This window comes from Podarcis gaigeae, assembly GCF_964106915.1.
Source record: "Podarcis gaigeae genome assembly, chromosome: 9".
Taxonomy (NCBI): Eukaryota; Metazoa; Chordata; class Lepidosauria; order Squamata; family Lacertidae; genus Podarcis; species Podarcis gaigeae.
This window is the reverse complement of record NC_139685.1, coordinates 65854553-65882235: the sequence shown is the minus strand read 5'-3', so window position 1 is coordinate 65882235 and position 27683 is coordinate 65854553. Positions and strand designations below refer to the sequence as shown.

At 44.6% G+C, this 27683-nt stretch overlaps 1 protein-coding gene and 1 long non-coding RNA gene across 6 annotated transcripts in view; one reads left to right on the top strand and one right to left on the bottom strand.

The window, feature by feature from the left end:
* Nucleotides 1-27683, top strand: part of ARHGAP24 (Rho GTPase activating protein 24) — a 415266-nt gene that overhangs the window by 199158 nt on the left and 188425 nt on the right. The window lies entirely within an intron of this gene.
* Nucleotides 2742-19994, bottom strand: LOC310852930. Of its 2 annotated transcripts, none has more exons than XR_014568450.1 (3): nucleotides 19793-19994; nucleotides 5482-5645; nucleotides 2742-4125 (listed from the first exon to the last, which is right to left on the bottom strand). It is a non-coding gene; the product is annotated as an uncharacterized lncRNA (long non-coding RNA). The 2 variants fall into 2 exon arrangements; XR_014568451.1 differs by lacking the exon at nucleotides 19793-19994 and adding an exon at nucleotides 11441-11556.

Genomic DNA, 27683 nt, shown 5'->3' with positions numbered 1-27683 from the left:
CTTAAGACTTTGGAATGAAATACTGTAATAGGTCATCCTGGACAGAGAATTATTTTCTGTGCAAGCTTCCTCATTTTTGGTACACCCCTCCCCCACCTTATCTGATGCAGAAGTCAATGTGTGTCTTAAAGTTTCATGGGAAACCAAAGTTCTAATGGACTCCAGCTTGGAGCCAATGACACAGTGAGGGAAGCTGTTCTGTGCTGTTGGCCAGCAGTTGGCTTTCTCTAGCATTCCCCACAGGCTTAGCATAATGGACAGATGTTCCATTTGTCCAATGGCAGCATTGGCTGTGGCCAGGAATATCGAAGATAGGGAAAATAGATTGGATTCCTGCTAAGGATATTGCTGGAAGATGGTGCTAGAGATATGTATTAGTTCAGGATCTTCATCACATCATCACTGTGTTCAGGGGTCTTCCAGAATGAAGGATGAGAGAGAGAGAGAGAGAGAGAGAGAGAGAGAGAGAGAGAGAGAGAGAGAACATTCTATTGAATTAATAGTCTCTTCACAGCATTGCTGCTTGGGTTCCTTCAGGACTGGTAGGATATAAATGACATGAAGAAACAGCTAGTGGAAGAAAATTCAGACATCTATGGCATTTATACTGCCCCACCAACATTTATCTGGCTGTTGAATTGTTTTCGCGTAAAGTTGCTATTGTAATTTTGTTTTTTCTTTAAATTAAAAAACCCGTTGAAGACACACATACATCCTCCTCAGTTTGAAAGGCATGAAATTCCAAGCTTGAAAATATTTATGCAGAACAATACAGGCAAATGTAGGCTGGCCAAGAATGGAATCCATGGCTAAATGTTAATTGATTCAGCTGAAGGCCAGAGAGGTTAGTCAGATGCATTTGATTATTATTTCCCTGGAGAAAATATGGGGGGGGGGGCTCTAAACCATATCCAGTTTTCCTTATTCAACTTCCTCCACCCTCATCTATTTTGTCATATGATTACAGAAGTTTCTGTGTGGGAACTATGTTCCAGATTAGGCTGCTTTGAACCAGCAATGGGGGCAGGATCTTTGTGGCTTGAATACTGATATATAAATGTGTGTGCGTGTGTGCGTGCGCACGAGCGTGAGCACGCGAGCAGTATTTACCGTATTTTTTGCTCTATAAGACTCACTTTTTCCCTCCTAAAAAGTAAGGGGAAATGTGTGCGCGTCTTATGGAGTGAATGCAGGCTGTGCAGCTATCCCAGAAGCCAGAACAGCAAGAGGGATTGCTGCTTTCACTGCGCAGCGATCCCTCTTGCTGTTCTGGCTTCTGAGATTCAGAATATTTTTTTTTCTTGTTCTCCTCCTCCAAAAACTAGGTGCGTCTTGTGGTCTGGTGCGTCTTATAGAGCGAAAAATACAGTAACTGAGTGTTGATGTGTCTCATTTTCCTTTTCACTTTTTGCTGTAGAAGGCCGGTGTATTCTAAGGCCTGGTATGACCCAGTTTAGTTGTGGATTCTGTTATCATGGGTGCTGCTATTCAAGTAGGTTTTACTCCAAGACAACCCATTGAAATCAAGTGACCTAACTCAGTCATGTTTATTCATTTGAATGGGTCTACTGTGGGTCTACTGGAAAAAGGATGACCAAACTGGGTTGTGTCATTGGGGTTAAAAGTGCATTGCTTGTTGCTGAACTTTCAGACCAATTCAGAAAAGATATTAAAAAAGGATAATGTCCAATCCATAAAAGATATTAAAAAAAGGAGAACATAATGCGACATTGGTTGAAACATGATTGGGATTTTATTCTATTAGCATTTTATTTTATTTTCTGACAACTCCAGTTCAGTGTTTGATAACATTGCACATTAGTATGTTTTTAATGTTGTTGTTTTTAGACCGAGTTGAAATTTCTCACAATTTTTTCTGTGATTTTTCTTTTTTCCTCACTCCCCTAAAATAAATATATAAATGCCACTTTGCACACTTTACCCCAAATATTCTCCACCAGATGGCCACTATTTCCTTCCCAAAAGGTGCTGGCATGATGTCTGGGAAGCTGTGGCAGAATACAGAAAGGATAGCCAGATTGCCATTGCAGTTGCAGCAAAACAGCGAATGGAGAAATTCAGGGAAATTGTCCTCCAGGTTTCTCTACTCATAAACAGTGTAAGGAACATCAAGAGGCCATTTGTACAGAGCTCTGCATAAAACTTGATAGAAGTTGGGTGTACAGCACCCCTGGCTCTTGCAAACCTTCTGTACTGACTCAGCTGCTGCATTCGTTCTTCGATTCAGCCCAAAGAGCTCACCATGTAACTCTTTCTCTATCTTAAGAGTAGCATAGATGTTTGAATAAGGCTTGAGATCCACTTAGAGAGAATCTAATCTTCACACTTAAGAGCAATAATTTCCATACCTTTCTTGATTAAAATGAACTGCCTGCATAGCTGTCAAGCGTCCCTTATTTGGCGGGACAGTCCCTTATTCCAGCGCCATCTTCCGCTGCTGTCCCTTATTGATGATGTCTCTTAAATAAGCTACTGAAGGTAATGGGGCCCTTTCTATGTCCAGCTTGCTTTGTCAACAACAAATTGTTGCTGCTTTTTTGTGTTGTATATATGCTATGTGGTAATTTATGGACCTAATAGGTATCTAAAGCCATTTGCACGCAACAAAATATGTATTTTATAAAAGTAATTGTTGATCCCTTATTTTGGCTGCTGATCCCTTATTTTCGAGGTTGCTGGTCCCTTATTTTCAAATCTGTAAGTTGACAGCTATGACTGCCTGTGGAAAGCTGCCTTTGTTAAGCTTCCATCTCACAGAGGCTCCAATCCTTTTGCCCAGAATTAGAAATGCACTTTCAGTCGCTGCACCATCGCTCTCGCACACTTCGTCATGTTTTGCAGTCTCAGGTTGGTGCATCAATCAGTATCAACCCATTTCTGTTTGTGCAAAACCCCTTGGGCCTCTAGGCCATAAATAAATCTGGGTTCTTTGTTTTGTGTAGCTACAGCAGCTGAGCTGATTTCAGGTACTATTGACAAATATAAAGTACTTCACATGGCTAGCCGGAATGCTCAGGTTTTGCCTAGCATGCATGTAGCATGGCTTCTTATACAGTTCTGAGTATCGGCAGCATTTTGTATGCAGGAACTGCTGACGCAGAAAACAACATGCATCACATAACGTCCCAAACCTCTGTCCAGATTTACTTCCTTTTTTCTTTTACTGCCAATTTGACAAGAAAGCAAATGGGCCAATCTTCCTAAATCTCTGAAAGCAGGCATAATTGCCCAACTACTCTTAGCTCGGGAAATGTAGATGAAAACATTTCAGAGTAAGTCTGCGTTTAGAGGTTTGAAAACAGATAGCCAAATATTCAGCCACGGTCTGATTCAGGAGTACCCTTTATTCTGTTAGCCATACACAGAAGGTATCTCTTTTATTTCCATCTTCCTGTGCTCCGAGAACACTTAACCATGATTTTCACAATGCAGTTCTGGATAATTGTTGCGTATCACATGTGCAGCTGGCTATATTGTCAAACAGGTTTGTGCATCCAGTTGCCCTCTGCTTGCTGCTTGCTTGGGGACACTTACATCTGGCGCCACAAAAAATCACAGATTCACAGCATCCCTGCCTACTTCGGGAGCCACTGATGGAAGCACAAATCAAATTAATGCAAAGATGGGCATTGTCTCACTACCCCTGTGTATGGTATATTGTTTGCTAGCCCCCTATTGATCCCAATGGTGTAGTAACAAGAGAATGTTTCTCCATGACCTATCCAGGCCAGCAATTTGTTGCTAACAGTAGCACTAGGAAGTAGCAGAAGATTATTGCTTCCCAGTTTTTGGTACTCGAATCTGGATGAACATCTCGCAGTGTTATCCTTCCAACAATAACATTGCCCATCTTCTTCCATTGGCTTTATGTTTCACCAATAAAAAACCTACAACAAATACTGTTCTATACAACAGATTTCCCTGTATCAGCCAGGACAGGATAAGATTATCTTTGAAGTCTCTTTCAATTTTATGACCAGTGGCTTTATTCTATGTATACAAAGACACCCATCGATCCTTGCGGCATCTAGCTTCATTTCTACCTTGCAAGCATCTTGAATGGTGGCAGTGTAGGTGTTCAGAGGTGGCTGGTGCCCATTGGAGCTAGAAGGGCAGAAGACAAGGAACTAAGCATTAGGTGGAGGCAGAGCCAATTAATTCTACTTTTGCCACCACTCCTTGCTGAGTTCTATGACACTGAAATTAAGGAAGAGGAGGAAGCTGACAGCCAGGGATTGGTTAAGAGCAAGAAGGCAAGCAAGTGTGGGCAGATTGAATTTGGTGGGGTACTGCCCCACACACCCCAAATGGACCAGCCTTCGTTGTGTTTTGATTTTTCACGCTCTCTTTCCAAGAGTCTCCCCCTTTTTGGCTTGCTGGGTCAATGTGATGCTGAATGCAATGGTGCCCAGTTCTCTTAAACAGGGGTCAGCAAACTTTTTCAGCAGGGGGCCGCTCCACTCTCCCTCAGACCTTGTGGCGGGCCGGACTATATTTTGAAAAAAATAATATGAACGAATTCCTATGCCCCACAAATAACCCAGAGATGCACACATTCTACTCATGTAAAAATGTTTAATGTTTTAATGTTGTATTTCAATCTTGTTTTTACGTTGTTTTTCAATCAATTTGTTTTTATATCGGGTGTTAGCTGCCCTGAGCCCGGTCTTGGCTGGGGAAGGTGGGGTATAAATATTTTTTTAAATTCTTATTTATTATTAAAAACACCAGGCAGGCCCCACAAATAACCCAGAGATACATTTTCAATAAAAGGACACATTCTACTCATGTAAAAACATGTTGATTCCCAGACCCTCCGTGGGCCAGATTTAGAAGGCAATTGGGCCGGATCCGGCCCCCGGGCCTTAGTTTGCCTACCCATGCTCTTAAACAACAACAACCCTTGAGTCAAGACAAATTATACTTAAGCTAGAGAAGGACTAGACTCTTCTTTACATGCTCCTTCCACCCACCACCCCCAGGCAACCACTTACTTTCCTAGTGGCCGTGGTACCACAAGGGAGGGAGGAATTTCTCCCTCACCCTTCTGTTTGTTGTTGTTTCTGCTTCTTCTAAAGCAGCAAATCCTGGTGTGAGGAATCCTAAGGAAATCACCATTTCTCAGTGATCTCTGTGTCTGCCTTGCTGACATATTGCACCACTTGTGGGGGAGACCACTCTTTTTACACCACTTATGGAAGTGGGGGGGGCGCACATTCGGAAGTAATTTATAATATGGCATGGGTCTCTCCAGCTCAAAATGAGAGGGGGGAACCAAAATGCTATTTGCAGTGGTGGGGGTCTTAGTTGTAAGTGCTCAATCATACCATTGCTTTATTTTACAAAAATGCAGAACTCAAACTGAGTGTATTTTATTGCGGCGACAGAGCACCGAAACTTGTTTTTCTTAGCCTGATAATTCCTCACTGTGCATAGAACAAAGGTTGAGGTTTCCCTTACCATTCCAAAGGCAACTGGGGACAATCTGGCATCTGTATGTTAAATCTGTAGGCAGCTTCAAAAACATTTTCCCCTCATTCTTGCTTCTTTGTTGGCAATGCATGTAAATTATTCTGAAAATGCGAGGGGGAGTAGGATTGTGGCGTGATATTTGAATTCTGTGTCTGGGGATACAAGAGAGAGAAATACGTTGATGGCCATTCGGTGCAATTAACTATGTGTGTACAATTGTATTTACATTTTTAAACAGCCAGTTAGATTAAAAAAGAAAACTCGTGTCCTTTCCCCACCTCATCTAATAAAATATACTAACTTTCTAGGTGGTTTACATAATACGAATTCATTTGGATTTCAACATATTCAAAACACTTTCAAAAACTGACTTCTTGATTTATCAGTCGCTTATTGTAAAAAAAAAAGTATGACTTTTCAGTTTGACAGTGCAATCCTATTCATGTTGCACTGTGTTCAATGCGGCTTGATGTAGGAATGCAGTTTAAGTTTGCACATGATTGCCTGATTACTGTGCAATCCTATGCATTGTAACAGTTTCATTGGTTTTATAATTGCATATTTTTACTACTGTAACCTTCTCTGGGACCTTATGGTGAGAAATCTCATAAATACATGAATATAATTTCTACTCAAATTCTGTGCTGTCAAATTCAATTGGAATTTTGGGAAAGCGTGTCTTGGATTGTACATAGAAAGTTCCCTTATACTAGATCAGACTATTTAATGGCAGCTGCTCTTTAGCTCAGACAGAGCTCTTCCTCATCACCTGCTTCTCATAGAATCATAGACTCATAGAGTTGGAAGAGACCACAAGGGCCATCGAGTCCAACCCCCTGCCAAACAGGAAACACCATCAGAGCACTCCTGACATATGGTTGTCAAGCCTCTGCTTAAAGACCTCCAAAGAAGGAGACTCCACCACACTCCTTGGCAGCAAATTCCACTGTCGAACAGCTCTTACTGTCAGGAAGTTCTTCCTAATGTTTAGGTGGAATCTTCCTGGACACGTTCCAGTTTGTCAGTGTCCGTCTTGAACTGTGTTGCCCAGAACTGGACACAGTACTCCAGGTGAGGTCTGACCAGAGCAGAATACAGTGGCACTATTACTTCCCTTGATCTAGATGCTATACTCCTACTGATGCAGCCCAGAATTGCATTGGCTTTTTTAGCTGCCGCGTCACACTGTTGGCTCATGTCAAGTTTGTGGTCAACCAAGACTCCTAGATCCTTTTCACATGTACTGCTCTCAAGCCAGGTGTCACCCATCTTGTATTTGTGCCTCTCATTTTTTTTGCCCAAGTGCAATACTTTACATTTCTTTTTTTTTATAATATTTTTTATTAGTTTTATGAAATACAGAAAAAAGAATAAAGAGCATATTATAAAAGTAGAAGAAGAAAGTTACAAATTTTTCTTACTCTTTTTTCCAAATCTATTGGACTTCCCCGCGTCCTCCCAACCCTGCATTCTCTGTAATGCATAACGTCTGCAATTTGTTAACTTGTTTCAATAACTTATTGTATCTTCCATTTTATCATGTTACCCAATTTCAAATATATTATGGCCCAAATCATGTACGTTTTCATTTTAACACAATAAAGTTGTTTCATTATTCTATCTCTGACTCCTTGTACCTTAATTTCCATTTCTTTAATTTAACATTACTGAAGCTAGAATTTCCTAAAAGGTGCGTTTTTTAACATTCATACAACTTATAATGTTTTTCCAAATAGTCTTTAAATTTTCTCCAGTCCTCCTCGAATGTTTCTTCTCCCAAGTCTCGGATTCTGCCAGTCATTTCGGCCAGTTCCATGTAGTCATCAACTGCGTGTGCCATTCCTCCAGTGTGGGTAAATCTTGTGTCTTCCAATGTTTTGCAATCAGGATCCTTGCTGCTGTAGTAGCATACATAAAAAAGGTTCTGTCCTTCTTAAACACTCTCTGGTCCACCATGCCCAGGAGGAAGGCCTCTGGTTTCTTAGGTAAGGTAAATCTAAGTACCTTTTTTAGTTCATTATGAATCATTTCCCAAAAGGCCTTCACTTTCGGGCAGGTCCACCAGAGGTGAAAAAATGTACCTTCCGCCTCTTTACATTTCCAGCATTTATTATCAGACAGGTGATATATCTTAGCAAGCTTGACTGGGGTCATGTACCACCGGTATATCATTTTCATAATGTTTTCCTTCAAGGCACTACATGCCGTAAATTTCATTCCGGTGTTCCATAACCTTTCCCAGTCTTCAAACATAATGTTATGCCCCAAATCCTGCGCCCACTTTATCATGGCGGATTTGACTGTCTCATCCTGAGTATTCCATTTAAGCAGCAGGTTATACATTCTCGAAAGTAATTTACTTTTTGGTTCTAACAGTTCTGTCTCTAGTTTCGATTTTTCCACCTGGAATCCAACCTTCTTGTCTACTTTAAAGACCTCTTGAATTTGTGCATAATGCAACCAATCTCGCACCTTGTTTTTTAGTTTTTCCAAGCTCTGCAACCTCCAATTGTCTCCAATCTTTTCAATAATTTCCTCATATTTAGGCCAATTGGCTTCCATATTAGGTCTCTTACGTGCCTTGGCCTCCACCGGTGAGAGCCACCTCGGAGTCTTACTCTCCAATAAGTCTTTATACTTTGTCCAGACCATTAAAATTGCTCTCCTGACAATGTGGTTTTTAAACAGTTTATGCACTTTGACCTTGTCATACCACAAATATGCATGCCACCCAAAGGCGTTGTCAAACCCTTCCAGATCTAGGACATCAGTGTTTTCCAGTAAGATCCAATCTTTCAACCAGCAGAAGGCTGCGGATTCGTAATATAACCTCAAGTCTGGCAGGGCAGACTTTCTTTCCTCTTTCTTTCCTCTTTCTTTCGCATCAGTTAATATCTTAAACTTTATTCGGGGCTTTTTGCCCTGCCAAACAAACTTAGAGATATCCTTCTGCCACCTTCCAAAGCATTCCACCTTGTCCACGATCTGTAGGGTCTGAAACAAAAATAACATTTTTGGCAATACATTCATCTTTATAGCTGCTATTCGGCCCAACAAGGAAAGTTTCAATCTTGACCACGTTTCCAAATCTCTTTTGATTTCTGACCAACATTTCTCGTAGTTGTCTTTAAACAGATTCAAATTTTTGGAGGTCAGATACACCCCTAGGTATTTTACTTTTTTAACCACATTTAATTCTGTTTCTTTCACGAACTCATCTGTTTCTGTAATTGTCAAATTTTTTGCTAGAACCTTAGTTTTTTGCTTGTTCAACTTAAATCCCGCCACCCGACCAAAGTCCAAAATTAATTCCAGCACTCTTTTAGTACTAGAGACAGGCTCCTGCAATGTTAATACCAGGTCATCTGCAAATGCTTTCAATTTATATTGTTTCACTCCAACCTCAATTCCCTGTACCAACCGGTCCTTTCTAATCATGTTCAATAGCACCTCCAGAACTGAAATAAACAATAGGGGGGATAGGGGGCACCCCTGCCGTGTCCCTTTTTCAATTTTAAACTCCTCTGTCACCACATTGTTTACTATCATTGTTTACATTTCTCCCTGTTAAAATTCATCTTGTTTGTTTTGGCCCAGTTCTCTAATCTGTCAAGGTCGTTTTGAAGTGTGATCCTGTCCTCTGGGGTGTTAGCCACCCCTCCCAGTTTGGTGTTAAACAGCAAATTTGATCAGGATGCCCTTGAGTCCATCATCCAAGTCATTGATAAAGATGTTGAATAAGACCAGGCCCAAGACAGAACCCTGTGGCACCCCACTAGTCACTCTTCTCCAGGATGAAGAGGAACCATTGATGAGCACCCTTTGGGTTCGGTCAGTCAGCCAGTTACAAATCCACTGAGTGGTAGCATAGTCAAGACCGCATTTTACCAGCTTCTTTACAAGAATATCATGGGGCACCTTGTCAAATGCCTTGCTGAGATCAAGGTAGGCTACATCCACTGCGTTCCCTTCATCTACCAGGCTTGTAATTCTGTCAAAAAACGAGATCAGGTTAGTCTGACATGACTTATTTTTCAGAAATCCATGCTGACTATTGGTGATCACAGCATTCCTTTCTAGGTGCTCACAGACTGTTTGCTTAATGATCTGCTCCAGAATCTTCCCTGGTATTAATGTCAGACTGACTGGGCGGTAAGGCAGGCAGACCTTTTTCTGTTGAGGGCCGCATTCCCTCAAGAGTAATCGGTTGGGGGTTGCATGTATACCTGAAGAAGCGTCTCCACTCCCATCGTTCTGCCCGGACAGTGAGGTCCAGCTCTGAGGGCCTTCTGTTGGTTCCCTCGCTGCGAGAAGCCAAGTTACAGGGAACCAGGCAGAGGGCCTTCTTGGTAGTGGCAGCCTCCCTGTGGAACACCCTCCCACCAGAGGTCAAAGAGAAAAACAACTACCAGACTTTTAGAAGACACCTGAAGGCAGCCCTGTTTAGGGAAGCTTTTAGTGTTTGATACATTACTGTATTTTAATATTTTGTTGGAAGCCGCCCAGCTTCGATGGTGTATGGAGCCAGAACTGGTGATGGGTACAGAAAAGGCAAAATACTGTCCTGCTTCAGTTTTTACCCTGAACGAGAGCTCCCAATCTTATAAAGACCTATTGTGAAAGTAAGCCACACTGTGTTTGATGGAACTACTCTCAAATAAGGTTATTATTTTTTTAAAAAAACTACACTAGACCAAACTCTTCTCAAAAGCAAGTGAAAGTAGTTACTTTCTGACTTTAGTGTGCTATACATGTTTACAAACACATAACAGAAGTCCACCAATTTCTTCTCAGTTAAAACTCCCCACACCTGCTCTATCACCCAAGCCTTACAACCAGGCAAAGGCACTTTAGAAATCAGCTTATATTTGTTGAAATAAAACATTGCTCTTTCCAGATGTCCAGGAAATATGTAGAAAGAGGGGAGAACACTTTTGGAAATTAGGAAAAAGAAAAAGGAAGTGAATGGTAGGAACAAATTTAAGGGCTGCTTGGGGGAGAGAAGAGGGTTGGCAAGCTCTATGGCACAGCAGTAAGTCCTTGCACTAGTGGAATTGTTCAACTGGATGCCACCCTGTGTTATCTAGGGTGTGAGGGCATATTAACACATTGCACGATTTCCTAAGGCAACCCAAGTAGGCATGAGAATAATTTTCTGAAAATCCTTCAGAAACATAATCTCTCAAAGGACCGGTTGATAGCATTTTACCATTGTACTACTGAGAGTATATTAACTTATGGTCTGTGTGTGTGGTTTGGGAGCTGCATGGTCAGGGGAAAAACAATGCTGTCCAGGGTTGTAAAGACTGCGGAGAGAATAATTGGGTGCACTCTTCCCACCTTGGATCAAATCTATGCTTCCAGGTGTCATAAGAAAGCTGCAGAGATAGTGCAGGATAGTGCAAACCCCAGAAATGATCTCTTTCAGCTTCTGCCTTCTGGAAGAAGGTACAGGGTTATAAAGACTAGGACTAGCCGCCTGAGGAACAGTTTCTATTCAAATGCAATTTTGGTTTTAAATGCAGTGTAAGGTAGTCTCTGTGGGCGTATATTGTATTTAATTATGGGGTATCAGAGTTTTTTAGGGGGCTAACCAGGCTGGGATAGTTGAGATAGCAGGCTTGTTGGTTTCTGAATGTCTGATGTAGATTTCCAATTTCATTGTTCTGTATGGGACAATGACAATAAAGATTTGTATCGCATCGTATCGTATCGTATCCCAGAAGCACCACTGTTTCCTAGAAAACATGGCCCTGTTTCCTAACTGGTTGGGTAAAGGGGAGGAAGAGGGGATGCCAAGAGAAGCCCGCATTGCCATGTATTATGATTGAGTGAGAGATTCACTCCCTGATATAATGCTAGAGACCAGCAGCAATCATGACACAGAATTGGAGGCTGCAGAGACTCCAGCTAAGGAGCTGGATCAGGTTCAGGACTCTGAAGCTACTTCTGGACATCAGCAATCCACTGAACCTAAGGCTGGCAGATAGAAGTTGACACATGCCATAGCTTTAAGAAATATAGAACCAAAAGCCTGGACACTAAGGGGCACCTTCCCATGAGCCTTTGGAACCAAAGACTTCTACAGTTGCTCCAGTGGTTCAAAGAGTGCATAGGAACATGCTGTTGACTTGGAGCTCTCCGTGGTCCTGACCAGCCTTGCTGCCCCAGCATGAGACCCAAACATCTTCTCTGTCTTTGAATGCTGTGCAGCTTCTGGTCTAATATGCCACCTGTGCTACATCAAATGTGATGGTGTATTGGTGTTTCAGGTTTTACATGTTTGTTACTGTTTTATTATTGTAACAAAATTCTGGATCAGTTTGTTAAGTAGCCACAGAATCAAAAGCTTGTTTTAAAACATGGGTAGGCAAACTAAGGCCCGGGGGCTGGATCTGGCCCAATTGCCTTCTAAATCTGGCCCACGGACGGTCCAGGAATCAGCATGTTTTTACATGAGTAGAATGTGTCCTTTTATTTGAAATGCACCTCTGGGTTATTTGTGGGGCCTGCCTGGTGTTCTTACATGAGTAGAATGTGTGCTTTTATTTAAAATGCATCTCTGGGTTGTTTGTGAGGCATAGGAATTCATTCTCTATTTTTTTCAAAATATAGTCCAGCCCCACACAAGGTTTGAGGGACAGTGGACTGCCCCCCTGCTGAAAAGGTTTGCTGACCCCTGTTTTAAAGGGAGTGTCTTCAGTTGCTAGTAATGCACACACAACCTAATCTCTTGGGGCAGGGACCAACACATGCCCTTTTGCATGTCACACCAGTTTTGACCTAGAAGGCCATGACATAGACAAAGTGAATGCAGCAGCTGGTGGGCCAATTCACATAAAAGCAAGGAGTGCTTCAAGTAGAAACATAGGCAGCTAGCTTATACTGAGTCTGACCACTGGTCTATGCAGTTCAGTCTTGTCTACAATGACTACCAGTGGCTGTCCGGGGCTTCAGTCAGAAGCCTTTCCCAGCCCTGTAGGGAAATGCTAGGGAAGACGATGATGATTATATTTTTTGCCCGTCCTTCCCCAGCAGGTCCTAGAGCAGGTTACGAAAAATTAAAATGGGAATTTAAAAAACTGTTAAATCAGAGTACAACCACAGGAATAGGGTGGGCTTTGCAAACACACATCTCAGGTGTCAAAGGCCAGGATAAAGAGATGAATCTTCAGCATTTGCCAAATGCTGTACAGTGGTACCTTGGTAGTTGAATGGCTTGGCTCCTGAATGTTGCAAGCACAGAATTCTGGTTTGCAAACGTTTTTCAGAAGCCGAACGTCTGACGTGGCTTCCACTTGAGTGCAGGAAGCTCCTGCAGCCATTTGGAAGCCGTGCATCCCCCCCCCCCGAATGGTTTCGGGAGTCGAACGGACTCCCAGAACGGATTAAGTTTGAGAACCAAGGTACCACTGTATAGTGAGTGAAGAAGCCAGATGCACCTCCCTGGGGAGGGAATTCCACAACTTCCACAGAGAAGAATGTCTTCTGAGGGCCTGCTCTGTTGATCTTAACACCCAGGATGGTCTGCAGGGAAGGAGGTGGTCTTGCATATGTTTGGGGCCTAAGTTGCTTAAGGCTTTAAACACTAATGGGAGCACCTTGAATTGGGCCTGGGAATGATCAGCAAGCCAAAGTTTTAGGACGGGAGTTCTGTGCATTCTGAATGGAAACCCTGCTGCCTTTTGGACCAGCTGAGACCATCTTCAAGGGAAGCCCCATGTAGAGCGCACTGCAGTAATCCAAGCTGGAAGTTAGCAGAACATGAAGTACCGTGGACAAGTAATATTTGTGCAAAAGGGGCTGCAGCTGGCAAACCAGCCCATAGGCCATGGGATTGATTCTGGGACCTTCTGCAAGCAAAGAAGATGTTCTAGCACTGAGCCACAGCCCTTCCCCAAGTAGCTGCACCCTTAGCTCTTTCAGGCTTGATAGGTCTTGCTGCATGGAGTCACTTTCTTCCTAAAGAAGAGAACTCGCTTATCACCAGATCAGTATTCATTACTTTCCCTGGGCTACTTGGAAAGTTCCATAGCGAAGGAATAAAAATGGCACAGGCTCCCTCCTATGGCTTGCATCCAACCTCCACAGCCTGCTGCTAAATCACCTCCGCTGTAAAAACGAGCAATTCAAAGCATTGTGAGATCTATCAAAATGCTTTTTTCATTAGGCAGGATGGATAGAAGAGAGTGGGGAGGGGGAGGTAGCACACTTTAAAAAACATTTGACACCACCCGGCTCCCGAGAGCTCTCGCGAGCGATTGCCAGGTGGGCTTTAGATAGTGTTTTTCTTCTTAATCTTTCTACTGCTCTGGCTCTTGTAGTCACAGACTGATATCAAATTGTGTTGTTCCCACTGGTGCGGCGTGTTTTCATTTCCTCATCCTAGCAACGTCTCTCTCCCAAGACGCCGCATTCACTTTTGAAATTTCAATTTCACTGGGAAGAATCGGCGAGCTTCTTGAGGCTCTAATCTGGGGGGGGGGGGGGAGGCGGAGGGGAAAGGAAACTGGCGGGATGTTTTCGCTTGTGTATATTCTCTGAGTAATCTGTGAAATGGTGAACACCTGGGGCTTTTTCTAGTTGCAGCATAGTTGTATCATGAAGCAGAAGCAGTTTGCGGTTGGTGTCATGACGGCGCCTTGATGGTTTAGTTAAAATGTTAAGCTAAGGAGCCTTAACAAATTAATGCAGGCTTTGTTTCACGAGCTGGAGATATCGTAATGTCTTCTGCATGGCAACCTATGACAGGTGAGGGTAAACTGGGGCCTTCCTAGATGTTGATGGACATCAACTCCTATCATCGCTGACCAGTGGCTGTGCTCTCTGGGCCTGATGGGGTCCAACAACATCTGGAGGGCCACAGGTTCCTCACCCATGCTCTGTGACCACAATGAAGCCCCAGTCGGCATGACCAATAGGGTGGAAGCAGTTGTGGCAACATCTGGAAGGCTTCAGTTTCCCCATTCCTACTTTGTAATTAACTCAGTCCAGTGAAGGTGATGAATATTTAGGTCCCGTTTGAACCAGCGGGATGTTAAAAAGCCCAGTTTGCAATTTAAGTTTTCAGTCCTATATATGCACATACTTTGGAGTTACCCCCACTGAAGTTATTGGGCTTTTCCCCCCATGAGGAGACATGCCTGAGATTTGACTGCAAGATCCATTCGTATCATTACTTACTTACAGTAAGTAAGCCTAACTTTGTCTGGGTTGCATCCAATGTGTTTAGGAACTGGATGCCAGGATAGTATCAGAGCAGAAGGTTATGTGATTGAGAAGACATATGTTTCTAAAATGATGGTTAATTGCAGGATATGCAGAATGCTGCAATCTGGCCTGCGGAGTATGGGTACGATGTGCTGAATTATTTTTGAGAGGCTTTCCAGACATCATTTCTCAAGACACAAACCCTCTTCATTTCTGCTGAGCTCAAAATGTGAGAAAGGGGGAAATGGGGCGGTTTTTGGCACAAAGGTTTTAATGAGTAATTACCATGTCAGATGTGATGGTCTGTTAGTTTTTAAACTAAAATCCTCCTCAGAGAGTTTCGACATATCCAAGCAAAGCAAGATGGTTTTCTTTTGGCTCATGATGGAGATCTTATTTCATAAAACGAACAGTCTCCCCTACTGTTCAGAAACAACCCACCTTTAAAATAGCAGCATGTGATATATAGGTAAAGGTAAAGGACCCCTGGACGGTTAAGTCCAGTCAAAGGCGACTATGGGGTTGCGGCACTCATCTCGCTTTCAAGCCGAGGGAGCCAGCGTTTGTCCACAGACTCCTTTCCAGGTCATGTGGCCAGCATGACTAAACTGCTTCTGGCACAATGGAACACCATGACAAGTGCCAGAGTGCACGGAAATGCCATTTACCTTCCCAACGCAGTGGTACCTATTTATCTGCTTGCACTGGTGTGCTTTCAAACTGCTAGGTTGGCAGGAGCTGGGACAGAGCAATGGGAGCTCACTCTGCCCTGGGGATTCGAGCCACCGACCTTCTGATCAGCAAGCCCAAGAGACTCAGTGGTTTAGACCACTGCACCACCCGGTTCCTGCATTTAATGTTATACATATGCATTCACATTATATTGAGTGGCATCTAAGTCTTACTCAGAGCAGACCTATTGAAATCAATGCATTTAAGTTAGCCATGACTGCTGCAGAGCTCGTGTAGGAGCTCTGCCCCACCAAGAAAGCCACTTCTGATCACTGCACATTAATGTACCTGGGGAGTTCCCAGTGTGGTGTAGTGGTTAGGAGCGGTAGTCTCGTAATCTGGGGAACCGGGTTCGCGTCTCCACTCCTCCACATGCAGCTGCTGGGTGACCTTGGGCCAGTCACACTTCTTTGAAGTCTCTCACCCCACTCACCTCACAGCGTGTTTGTTGTGGGGGAGGAAGGGAAAGGAGAATGTTAGCTGCTTTGAGACTCCTTCGGGTAGTGATAAAGTGGGATATCAAATCCAAACTCCTCTTCTTCTAATACAGCAGTTTGACTTCACCCCCAGAGACGCATTCCGTTGTCTCTCGAGACATACGGATGCCAGCAACCCAACAGTATCATTATACAAATATGTGGGTCCCTACTGCTCCACCCTTTCAAGGAACTATCAAGGGGTGCCTGTGCATTTTGGGCACATTATAGATGCGTATCCTCACATGTCGCCAACTTTTGCAGGTCAGCAAAGGCTGAGGCTTTAACTCCTTCCATGCGCATCGTGCTCAGAGAACCTGGTGGATTTAATTGCTTCTGCCACAAAGATGAATGCCTCCCACACCACTCCCTGACAGTCAGCAGTGCCTCTTCATTAGTTGTCAGGAGCAGGAAACCTCAAGGGCATTATTGTTACTTCAGTTGAACTAATTTTGCCTGTGATGTCTCATACGGTGAGCAGGGAGGTTCTTATTGCGTGGCCATAGGACATTTTGTTGTATTACGGTCTCCATTTCCCATTATCAGAAATGGCCATAATTATGCCACCAGGTCTTTCTGTCATGAGCTATCGTTCTTTTTGCTGTTCTTCCTCCAGAAGTTCAAGGAAATCTGTGACTTCCAGACTGATGGCTCTATTTCTAAACCATGTCCCTTTCATATGTGCCCATTCACAATTCTGTTACTTCCTTCCTCTGCATTAACTTGGGAAATAGATATGCATGAATCATAGAATCGTAGAATTATAGAGTTTGGAAGAGAACCCAAGGGTTATCCAGTCCAACCTTCTGCAATCCAGGAATCTCAACTAAAGCATCCATTACATATGGCCATCAAACCTTTGCTTGGCTGGAGATCTGTACTGCAAAGTTTGGAGAAGTGAGAATTTCAAAGGATAGCTGTGTTTCAGTTGGCATATTGTTTCCGAAAGTGTGAATTAGGTAGGTTCACTTTTAAATGGAAAATTAATTTAATTTCCCTCCCCATCCCTTATGAATTTGTATCATCACCATCATCATCATTGCTCCTGATCAGGGTTCTAGCTAACCAGCCATGCTATTTTCCAGGATACCCTAGAACAGTGGTTCTCAAGTTGTGGGTCCCCAGATGTTGTTGGACTACAACTCCCATCATCCCTGAGCTCTGGCCTTGCTAGCTAGGGGTGATGGGAGTTGTAGTTCAACAACATCTGGGGACCCACAGGCTGAGAAAGGCTGCCCTAGAATCATAGACTCTTAGAACTGGAAGAGACCTCAAGGTTCATCTAGGCCAACCCTTTGCAATGCAGGAATCTCAGCTAAAGCATCCATGACAGATCCAACCTCTGTTTGAAAACCTCCAAGGTAGAAGAGTCCACAAACTCCTGAGGAAGACTGTTCCACTGTCAAACAGCTCTTACCGTCAGAAAGTTTTTCCTGATGTTTAGTTGGAATCTCCTTCCTTGCAACTTGAAGCTATTGGTTCAAGTCATACCCTGGAGAAGACAGGCTTGTTCCCTCTTCCACGTGACAGCCCTTGAGATATTTGAAGATGGCCACCATATCTTCTCTTTTTGAGGCAAAACATACTCAGCTCCTTCAACCGTTCCTCATAAGGGTTCCAAATCCTTGATCTTCTTGAAGAACCACATAGACCTTCATATTCAAATATCTATGTATTTTTGGGATATGTTCATGAATGTTGCTTTGCTCCTGCCTCACATCATTGACTTTCTACAATGGGGTGGGACAATGCACTGTGCACTGATTCTGCACCACATGCCATGGTAAAATAGAGATAAGAAAGATGGTAACAGCTCCATGTCTCTTGTAAGAGTGGCTCACTGGTAGAGTTAAACTGGGCTTCCTCCAACGTAAGTAGGTGGTAGGATTGCATCCTGAAACCATGAATGGAAGTCATATTCTCACTTCCTACAAGTTTTCACAATGCTGTGGACTATAAGGTCTTCTCACAACTAATGAGGTGAGCAAGCTTTTGATTGCATCTTGGAGCAGCACAGATTAAAACTCTGCATGTGAATAGGTGGCTGGTACTTTGCTTTTGGAAAAGAAAAGGCATGAATACTCTAGGCAGGTATTCATCTGAGAGAAGCAGAAGAAAGGATAGCAGGGGCAAAAATTCTGTTAAGGATTCTGAAAAAGCATTCACAACAATAATTCTCATTTTTTGCAACAAGAGCAGGCCAAACTGATAAAAATCCATATTGAGATATTCCCCGATTTTTGTCCTCTCTGAGTGTGGATGGGGAAGAGATTTGAATCAGTTCACATTTAAAGAGGAACCTACCAAACATTGCAAAACAATGCAAAAACCAAAACACAGCAATCTTTCAGAATTCTCCAAATTTTACCAATATTTACAAAAATGCATACGATAGGGGAAAGTGTGCATAAAAATGAATAGATTCGTGAAAATGTCATCAAAAATGCATTATGTTATGAAAAATGCTTCCAAAAATGTGTGCATTAGTCAAAGAGTGCAAACAAAAATGTGTTTATTGGGAGAAATTGGTACTAAAATGCAGGAAAATTTTCATGTGGATTATTATTATTATTATTATTATTATTATTATTATTATTTCTACTACTACTACTACTATTCAATTTGCTGCTGAAATGTGGAGACCCAAATTTAAGACTGAAAAAATGAGAAACTGAGACAATTTAAATCAGGCATCCCCAACCTTTGGCCCTCCAGATGTTTTGGACTACAATTCCCATGATCCCTGACCACTGGTCCTGTTAGCTAGGGATCATGGGAGTTGTAGGTCAAAACATCTGGAGGGCCGCAGGTTGGAGATGCCTGATTTAAATCCACAGATTTGTCAATCCCTATCTCCTAGTGAAATAAATGGAAACTTTTTTTTGCTAAAGGATGGGTTTGGAGAGGAAAATGTTGTTGTCATTGTCATTGTCATCATCAATTCTTTTTATTATATTATGGATTAGGCAGCTGGTGCTAGCAGGAGCGCTGCTAACACTCATACCTCTTGGTCATTCATTGATATGCAAGCACACTGTTTACTTTCCTCTGTCTTTCCCTTTTTTAATCAACAAGGAATGGATCTGTGATGCTGTGCCTGGGCTCTCTTCACTGCATGGAGCCACTAATGTTCAGCTACCTGCTGAGCAAAGGCATGCAGATCAGCTGGTTTTCCCTGTATGTTGCCTACAGTCTTGAAGTCCTAAACTGGGATATTTCAGCCGCCATTAACCTTCCCTGCAATCTGCTCAGCCCACCCCATACACACGGCTCATCTGATCAGAGATTACAAAGGGGGCCAAAGAGAAGACATGAAACCTGGAGATATGCCAGTGAACTAGATGGGGAGCTGCATCCAGCCCAACATCTGGAGGTTCCTCACCAATGGTACAGCTGGAATCCAACAAACCTGCCTTCAGAAAACACAAAAGACCAAACCTCAGCTATGGACAACAAGGAATGGTCTTTTCTTCTCCAGTCAGAGTCTGGATTCCCATCTCTTTCCTAGGTTTAAGGTTTAGCCTTCACATTATCTCATGTAGGTGAGATCTAAGGGTGAGCTAAGCATTGCCTCACAAGCAGGCTGTGAGAAAGACCTCGTGTCCTTTTCATTCCTTGAAAACTGCAATGGCTAAAAATGCTTCTTGCAGAGTATGCAAGCTTATTTACAAGAACACAGCATATACTTGTGGTGGCAGGCAAACATTGCACAGCCTTGAGGTTGCATAGACCAGGGGTCGGCAAATTCTTTTGGCAACGGGCTGTCCCTCAGACCTTGTGGCAGGCCAGAGAAGCAGCACTGAGGGGGAGGGGCTGGAAGAAGAGGCAAGGGGGGCTATTAGTCCTACTCCCCAGCACCCAGCCCCAGCCGCTGTGCTTACCTTCCAAGGGGCTGCCGCTGCCACCGCTGCTACTTCCCGTGAGTAGGCAGAGTGAGCTCATCCGCTCCACTCTCTGGCTCACAGGAGCACTAGGGTGGCAATGGAGGGTAGATGGGCTGCATGAAAGGGCTGGCTCCGGAGAGGGGCTGCTTAAAATGACGCTCAGCCCGCTCAGCCCAGCCCCCTTCCTCCTCTAGGCAGGGCGGGGAGAAGCCAGGAGGAGGGAGGAAGGAGGCACCGCCGCAGTGTGTATGTGTGTGTGTGGGGGGGGACAGAATGGTGCAGGGGGGGAAATGGTGCAGCCCAGCCCGAACGAACAGAATCCCCACACTGATCCACAGACTGTCCGCAGGCCAGATCCTGAAGGCAATTGGGCCTGATCCGGCTTGTGGGCCTTAGTTTGCCGACCCATGGCATAGACAGTTAGGAACATAGTGTTAGAATTCCTGCTCCATGATTGCAGTCATGGGATTTTTGTCTATCACATGACAGTTTATGTTTTGACTCCACAGAGTGGGAAGTGACGGAGACAGGATGTTTGTGTTACTGTGTTCTGTGAAGTGGGACTATTGTCCTTTGTTCTTTCTCTTTGCTGTCTGATGCTAGAGAGAGAGGGAGCCATGTTGCAGTGCTCCGTGTGTGTTTGTATGTAAATAAAGTAGATTAGCCAAAATGCTGAATTGCTGAGGTCTGTTACGCAAGCTGCGAAGACTCTGCAGATCCCTAAGTGTGCTGATGTCTGTTGGAAGTCTGTTGCTGTGATGTTTGGGCAGAAGAAAGCTTTTGAAGCTCCTTAACGATCAACCAGGAGGGAGTGAACATGCCAGTTGGGCATGTGTCTCTGCCGGGGTCCTACTCGAGTGTAGGATGAACTCCTGACACATAGGAGGTGCCTTATACCAAGCCAGATGGCTGGTTCATCTAGCTCAGTATTGCCAACACTAATTGACAGAGTCTTTCCCAGCCATGTATAGAAATCTCAGGGATTGAAGCAAGAATCTTCTGCAAGCGAAACATGTACTCTACCGCTGAACTATGATCCTTCCTCTTGAAACGCTACCTAGTCCACAGGTAACATTGACATTCAAGTGACCTTTGCATGGGCCCAATGATGCCACAACTGGATCTGCCCAAACAGGGCATGCTTAGCTTTCAGTGGCACATGCCAGACCTTATCAACTGAAAAAGATGTGGTAAAGCTATCTTGTAGGCTCTTACGTTTTTAAAAAGTTATATAGATATAATATATATGCATTAAAAAGGGATGGATGCATACACACATTGGTGCTGGCATCCATCTGACTCGGGAGACGATGGAGGAGCACACCTTTGGGCTGAAGTCAAACTTTTGGGAGGTTGCAGCGCCTGCTGTGGCTGTAGAGACTGATACAGAAGATACATGTTTTATTGCAACTTGGGCAGATGAAGGCTTCTGGTTCTGCTGCTGCAGATGCACCATGGTGTTTCTTCTCTCTGTGGTCCTCCTAGTGGTCACTCCTCCTCTGGTCACTCCTGTGGATATACAACCTGTCTACATCCAGGCACTGCAGTCATCTGCAAGGCACATGGCAGGGTTAATGTTGGCAATCTTCATGTTGCATCTTGTGATGGCCTGGGACTTGGAGCCAGAGGAGTCTCAGTCCGTACTGGATCCTTTGCCTCAGGCGACAGCTGAACCTAGTCTGGGGCCTGATCCTGAAGAGCCCCAGTCTGTACAGGTTCCCCTGCAACAAGCACCAGCTGGGCTGAGTCAGGGGCTTGAGCCTGCCCTAGCTCCAGATGCAGGGATTACCTTGTTGCCTCCAGCTGGGCCATCACTTACAGCTGCTCCACTACCAGTTGGGTCAGGAGAGGCTGAGGCAGCCTCTGGGTCTAGTAACCCACTGACGTCTCCCGAGCTGCAGAGACTAAGGTCTGAGAGAAGGAAAGACCTGAGTACTCGCAGGAGGAGTGCTCACCTTCGGGCGAGACAGGGAGGTAAGTCACCGGGGGATCAGGACTAGCCGTTACCCCAACAGAGATAAAAGGCTGCTGGACCCCACCCCAGGTTGCAGGAGCAACACTGATGTTTGCCAGAACCTGTGCCTGATCTTGCCTGGTTTCCTGCCTCGTGTCCTACCGGACTGACTCCTTGTGGAATCCTTGGATTCGGGACCAGACCTGGACCACGTTGCTCGGATTATCCCCGGGCCCAGCACACATCTGCAGACATCTTTGTAACACAGAGTTGGTCTGCCAGTGGGCCCAGTGCCTGAAGCCAGCTCCCCTTGAACAGGTCCTTGGGGATCCTGCCATTTTCCATTCTGTGTACAGTGCATACCCAGTTAATCCAGGCAACCTTTTCTTCTGTTGAAAGCTTTAAGAGATCAATTTATCAGTTAAACATTGCAGTCCCAATTGATTCAGGAATTTCATCTGTAAGGGATGTGAAAGGAGGAATGGAGAGTGATTTTATTTAAGACTGCTCTTTTGTGCAGCAAGACTGGTTACCATGCTCTCTGATTGCCATGTCGTTGTCCTGATTAATCTGGAAAGTTGTTAGGAACACATAAATTCAGAACTCAGCACACGCACTTAGGCCACAGTCCAACATGTTCTTTAGTGCGCTCTGGGGCCCACGGCAATCAACTCTGCATTGCCTTGTCGTCTCTGTCTAGTCTTAACAATTCAGTAGTACCTGCCGCCTTTGAAAACGAAAATGTGAGGGCAACTTTTTAAACCAAAAGCATAGAATGGGAGACATTTGCTGGAAGCATTTAAAGGTAATTGGAGCCCTACCAACCGCAGAGGGCCTGCGAAACTGGCGACTCTTCCTTTAAAAGGAACGATTTACTCCCTGGGAATAGGGAAGGAGCTATTGATTTTAGGCAGATGTCTGCTGCTCCCATGATCTGTAATTGTAAGTGCTACATACTTACTGAAGCAACTTTCTCGCCGGCCCTTTGTGGCCAAGGGGAGAGTCTGCTCTTGAAAACCTTCTCTCTGGGGGTAATTATGAAAAATGCCACAGACCCTTCAGCCCAGGTTCTGGGAGCCTAAGTGCGGAGACTGGAGGGAGGAAATTAACCAGGGAGGTCGATCTTTCCAGCTTGCCAACTGTGGTGCAATGACTACAGTACTGGACCCTGCCATCTGCCGCTATTTGGCACGACTGCTCCACAGGAGGACAGAGCCTGCTATTGTCTTCGACCTTGGCAGAAGAACCTGGCACAGAGCCGGCGAGTCTGCTGCCTTCGAGGAGAGATAGGAAGGGATGGAGGGAGGTTGTGTCAAACTGACAGGAGTCCCCTCTCTCTGTTCTTTGATCTGACAGAACCACTCCGAAAGAAGCGAAGGAGAATTTCTAAGGTGTGCGGTACCTATAACCGGTTGGTTTAAAAACAACGGCACCAGATTTGGGCTGCTGGAGGAATTTGATTCTGTTTGCATTGAAAGATATCCCTGTCTCGTCCACACTTTCTGAACAAGATTCGAACTGAAACAACCATCCCTTGAAATGTGGACTTCTCCGAATTTTGCAATGCAGTTCAAGTAATGGGTACAAAGGTGCACATAGTGTGGTAGTGAAATACCAAGGTATTTTATCAAGGTGAACTAAGCTTGGCAGGACAGCTTACTCTATGGCATTAACCCCTTCATGCATTAATTAGACTTAAGCATGTTGGCTTTATGAGGCAGGTTATCCCACATTTATTTGCTAGCGTTGTGATTCTTCACGTCCCTCCCAAAGTATGTGAATGAGGAAATGCATATGTGAATGAGGAAATCCGTGTTCACGTACACGGAAACATCACGCGTTGCACAGCCTCTCATTTGGCATACTGCAGCTGCTGTGATAAATCTTAATCCCCCCCAATATAACTTTAATTAAAAGATCTTGTTACCCTCTTGGCTTTGACACTAGCAGAGCACATGGCTCTCACTGAGTAAATAAATACAGCAGGCAGCAGGAGGTTAAGAGCCTCTGGCAAAGTTTAATAGTGGAGAGGGTGGAGCTCGCTATGATTTGAAATTAGGGATGGCTACAAGCATGTTATTTATTTGCGCGCACACACACCCCTCCCTGGTAGCTTGTTTGCCTGAGCTTTGCCCTTGATCCCCATTTTTGCTGTATGCCTGTAGCTTTCATTCACAAATGTCTGTACCACTAGACAAGTTGGGTCATGCCATTTTCCCTTTGCAATATTACGCAAGGCATTTTAAAGTCATGCGTATTAGGTCAAACAAATAGGCTGTTCACTTCCATCCTCCCCCAGCCCTCACTCAGGAGGTGCCAGAATATTTACCTTATGCCAAATACTTTTCTGCCCATACATGCAGACCTCGGGGGGGGGGGGGGAGAACGGGGAAGTCATTTTCCACTTAAAAGTGCCTTGCATCTCTTGAGACTCCTGTCTCTCCACAGCGATAAAAACCACAGTTCAAATATTTTTGGCAGTAAATTTCAAAACTTTATGCTCACAGAGTGTCATTATTGGTTTAACCTTAAGGACTGTTTTACCTAGAGCATAAAAAGGCGGGGGGGGGGGGAGGAGGAGGAAAGGAATACATTTTTAACTCCTGCCCCACCATTCAAAGCCTACATTTCAGTGTATGGAATCCCAATGGAGAGACTTGTGCTACAATCCTATATGCATGAGTATAATGGGATTTACTTCCATTCCAGGCAAATGTTTCTATAACTGGTGCCCTGAGAATGCCTCTGAAATCACAGTGTAATGTTGAATGGTGTTTTTGAAATTAGGACTGAGGTTTATGAAGGCACAAGGAGCAGAATTAACCACTATTAAGACAGGTAAGGTAAAGGTAAAGGGACCCCTGGCCATTAGATCCAGTCGTGACCGACTCTGGGGTTGCGGCGCTCATCTCGCTTTATTGGCCGAGGGAGCCGGCGTACAGCTTCCAGGTCATGTGGCCAGCATGACTAAGCCACTTCTGGCGAACCAGAGCAGTGCACGGAAACACCATTTACCTTCCCATCGAAGTGGTACCTATTTATCTACTTGCACTCTGACGTGCTTTCGAACTGCTAGGTTGGCAGGAGCAGGAACTAAGCAACGGGAGCTCACTCCGTTGTGGGGATTCGAACCGCCGACCTTCTAATCAGCAAGCCCCAGTCTCTGTGGTTTAACCCACAGCACCACCCATGTCAGGAATTGCAGGAAGCCCATTCAGGGGCAGAGGAAGGGGTGTGTGGTAGGTGTGGGCTGCCCTGGGTGTCACAATTGAGGTGGGTGACAAAATGCCAGGCAGCGCTCACCACGGGGCCTGCAGCCTGCCCGAACCATGTGTCTCTCCTGGAGGTGACGCGGTGGCTTAGGCGCCCACAGGCTCTGTGCTACCCCAAACAGTCCTCCCGCTGCCTCCCCCTCAGCTGTAGGGCCGCTGAGTGGGAGGAGGCAGGCAGACTCTGGAGGCCCCGCGGTGCACCCTGCCCCTATGGGTGATGCACCCCACCCTCGCCCTGCCCCTATGGGCAGCGCACCCCACCCTCGCCCTGCCCCTATGGGCAGCTCACCCCACCCCTGGATGCACCGCCCCGGACCCTGAGCAGCTTCCTCCACCACTGAACCCATCCTCTGGAGTTTACATTTTGCACCCACTTCCTCAATGCAAAATACTTTACTTTTTTCCATTGGAGTCAAAATCTGTATGAGGGCCTGCTTATAGATCCTTCTTCATGGCTAGCATTTCAGCTGCGTAACCCCAGTCCCATTTGAGTTCCACTCTCTCATTTATGAAAGGCTTTGGCCCATGCTAGAAGTGTGCGCTTCAGTAAATGTCTTAATTTTTCACAGCAAAAGCTGCAGAATTTTTCAGCACCGCCAAAGACTCTGCCCATCTGAAATGCGTCTCTTTTTATGGACTTATTTTTGTTTATTCTATTTGTATCTCTGCCTCCTTCTAGGGAGCTTAATGCCTTACTAAAAGCTAACAGTAAAGCTCTAAAAGCTAACAGTAAAGTTTGAGAACTGGAAATAATTCCAATTGTCTTGTCTTTGCTTTTGTTTCACAACTACACCGCAGACCTAAATGATCAGTTCCTCTTTCCCAAGAAATTTTGGGAACCTTAACCCTGCAGGAAATCTGTAGGAGAATAGCAAGGGAGAGGTTTGGGAGTGATCAAGGAGAGGTTTTTGGTGCAATGAAGCTCACATTCATGAATGAGGAGTAGCTTTAACATTCCTGGTTACTTTGGAGTGGTTCTGCAACTGGAAGAAAACAATTATGTTTGTTGTCCTATAGATACGCCCTAAATTCTGGTTTTAGACATCTTACTCACTCTGACTTCCTTCTTTTATTTGAGATGTGGGAGGGTTTGTTGGCTACATTTGGATATTGCTGAAGCTGTGAAACAGATCCCAACACTGAGAGTACGAAAAGAATAGAAACAGCATATGGAATATTGAAAATCTCCCCTTGCATGGGAGGAAAAGAAACCCCAGTTTGGTTAAGTGCTCATAAAGATGTTTCCTTGCTCCATGTGGCTGCCCTGTACAATTGCATACACAGAGGAAAGTGGGTGTCATTTTGAACAAATACAACCTATCACTACAGAAGGCTTTGTTGCTGATCATGCAAAAGAGGGGGCATTGAGAAAGGGCACTTAATAAGTGTGCCTATATCATATACTCTTTCCTCGTCTATAAAAGTAACATACCCAACACTGCCCCCTGCAGCTTTTCCAGCATCCAGCAATGGAGGGTTTTGCTTTCATAAGTGATTATTTTCTCTCTCAACATCTTAGGCACTCCTTCCCTTAACTGACATCTCTCATACACATTCCTTTTGTCCAACACCCTGTCATCATGAGAATATGTTCCAAGCAACCTTGGCTGCAGCAGGGAAAGGAGTGTTGTCTACTGTAAGCTCTTTAATAAATTTTATGTCGTAGGGTCTTCAGCCTGATCTGATCGAGATCTTTAGGTATTCACGGAAGCAGTTTTCCTTGTACATGAAACCTTTGGTTTTGGACTGCCCCATTCACTTAGATGGAATGGACGGGGCCAGTGTTTTTCAACCTTTTTTGGGCAAAGGAACACTTGTTTCATGAAAAAAAATCACGAGGCACACCACCATTAGAAAATGTTTAATATTTTTTTCTTTAATGGCAAACAAAAACATTGCGGACTGTTCTCTGCTCAGCGGGGATCGATCCGCTGATCCCTGCTGAGCCGGCGGATGACAGCTCTGTCTCCGCACTGTGTGTGGAGAGGGAGATGTCAGAGCCCCGCTGCTCTCTATGGGGAATCGGATGAGAGCGGACCGCCTGTCCGCTCTCATCCGATCCCATCCGATCTGATCCCCACCCAGGACGGATAGAAAATAGGGTGGACACAGTCCGGCGCCCGCCTAGTGGGCAAAAAATTGACTTTTTTAAAAAAAATCTTTTGAATTTTTCAATTTTTCCCACGGCACACCAGGCAACATCTCATGGCACACTAGTGTGCCGCGGAACAGTGGTTGAAAAACACTGGACGGGGCTGTGTGTGCAATGATTCTGCACCTGTGCAGCTTAGCCCCACCGTTTGAAGCACAATGTTGAAGCCCTTGCTGACGAGGGAGCCCTGCGGCTACAGCATCACTGAGAGCTGGTGTGTTGTAGCAGACAAAACTGTGTGCAGGGAAGTCCCCAGTTCACTTTAGCTATAAAATCACTTGGCAGCAAGGCACTATCCCCATATGCAACAGATGGAGATTTCCTATGACTTCATCTTCATGCTGGCCAAACTCCCACCTGTTGAATTTCAGCCTGCCATTCAGCTCTCTGTAGGGAGGGGGAAGGAAATGGATTCAGTTTGCATTTCGTAGAATTATAACACCGTGGAGTTGGAAGGTGCCCAAGGGGTCATCCAGTCCAACCCCCTGCAATGCAGGAATTGCAGCTAAA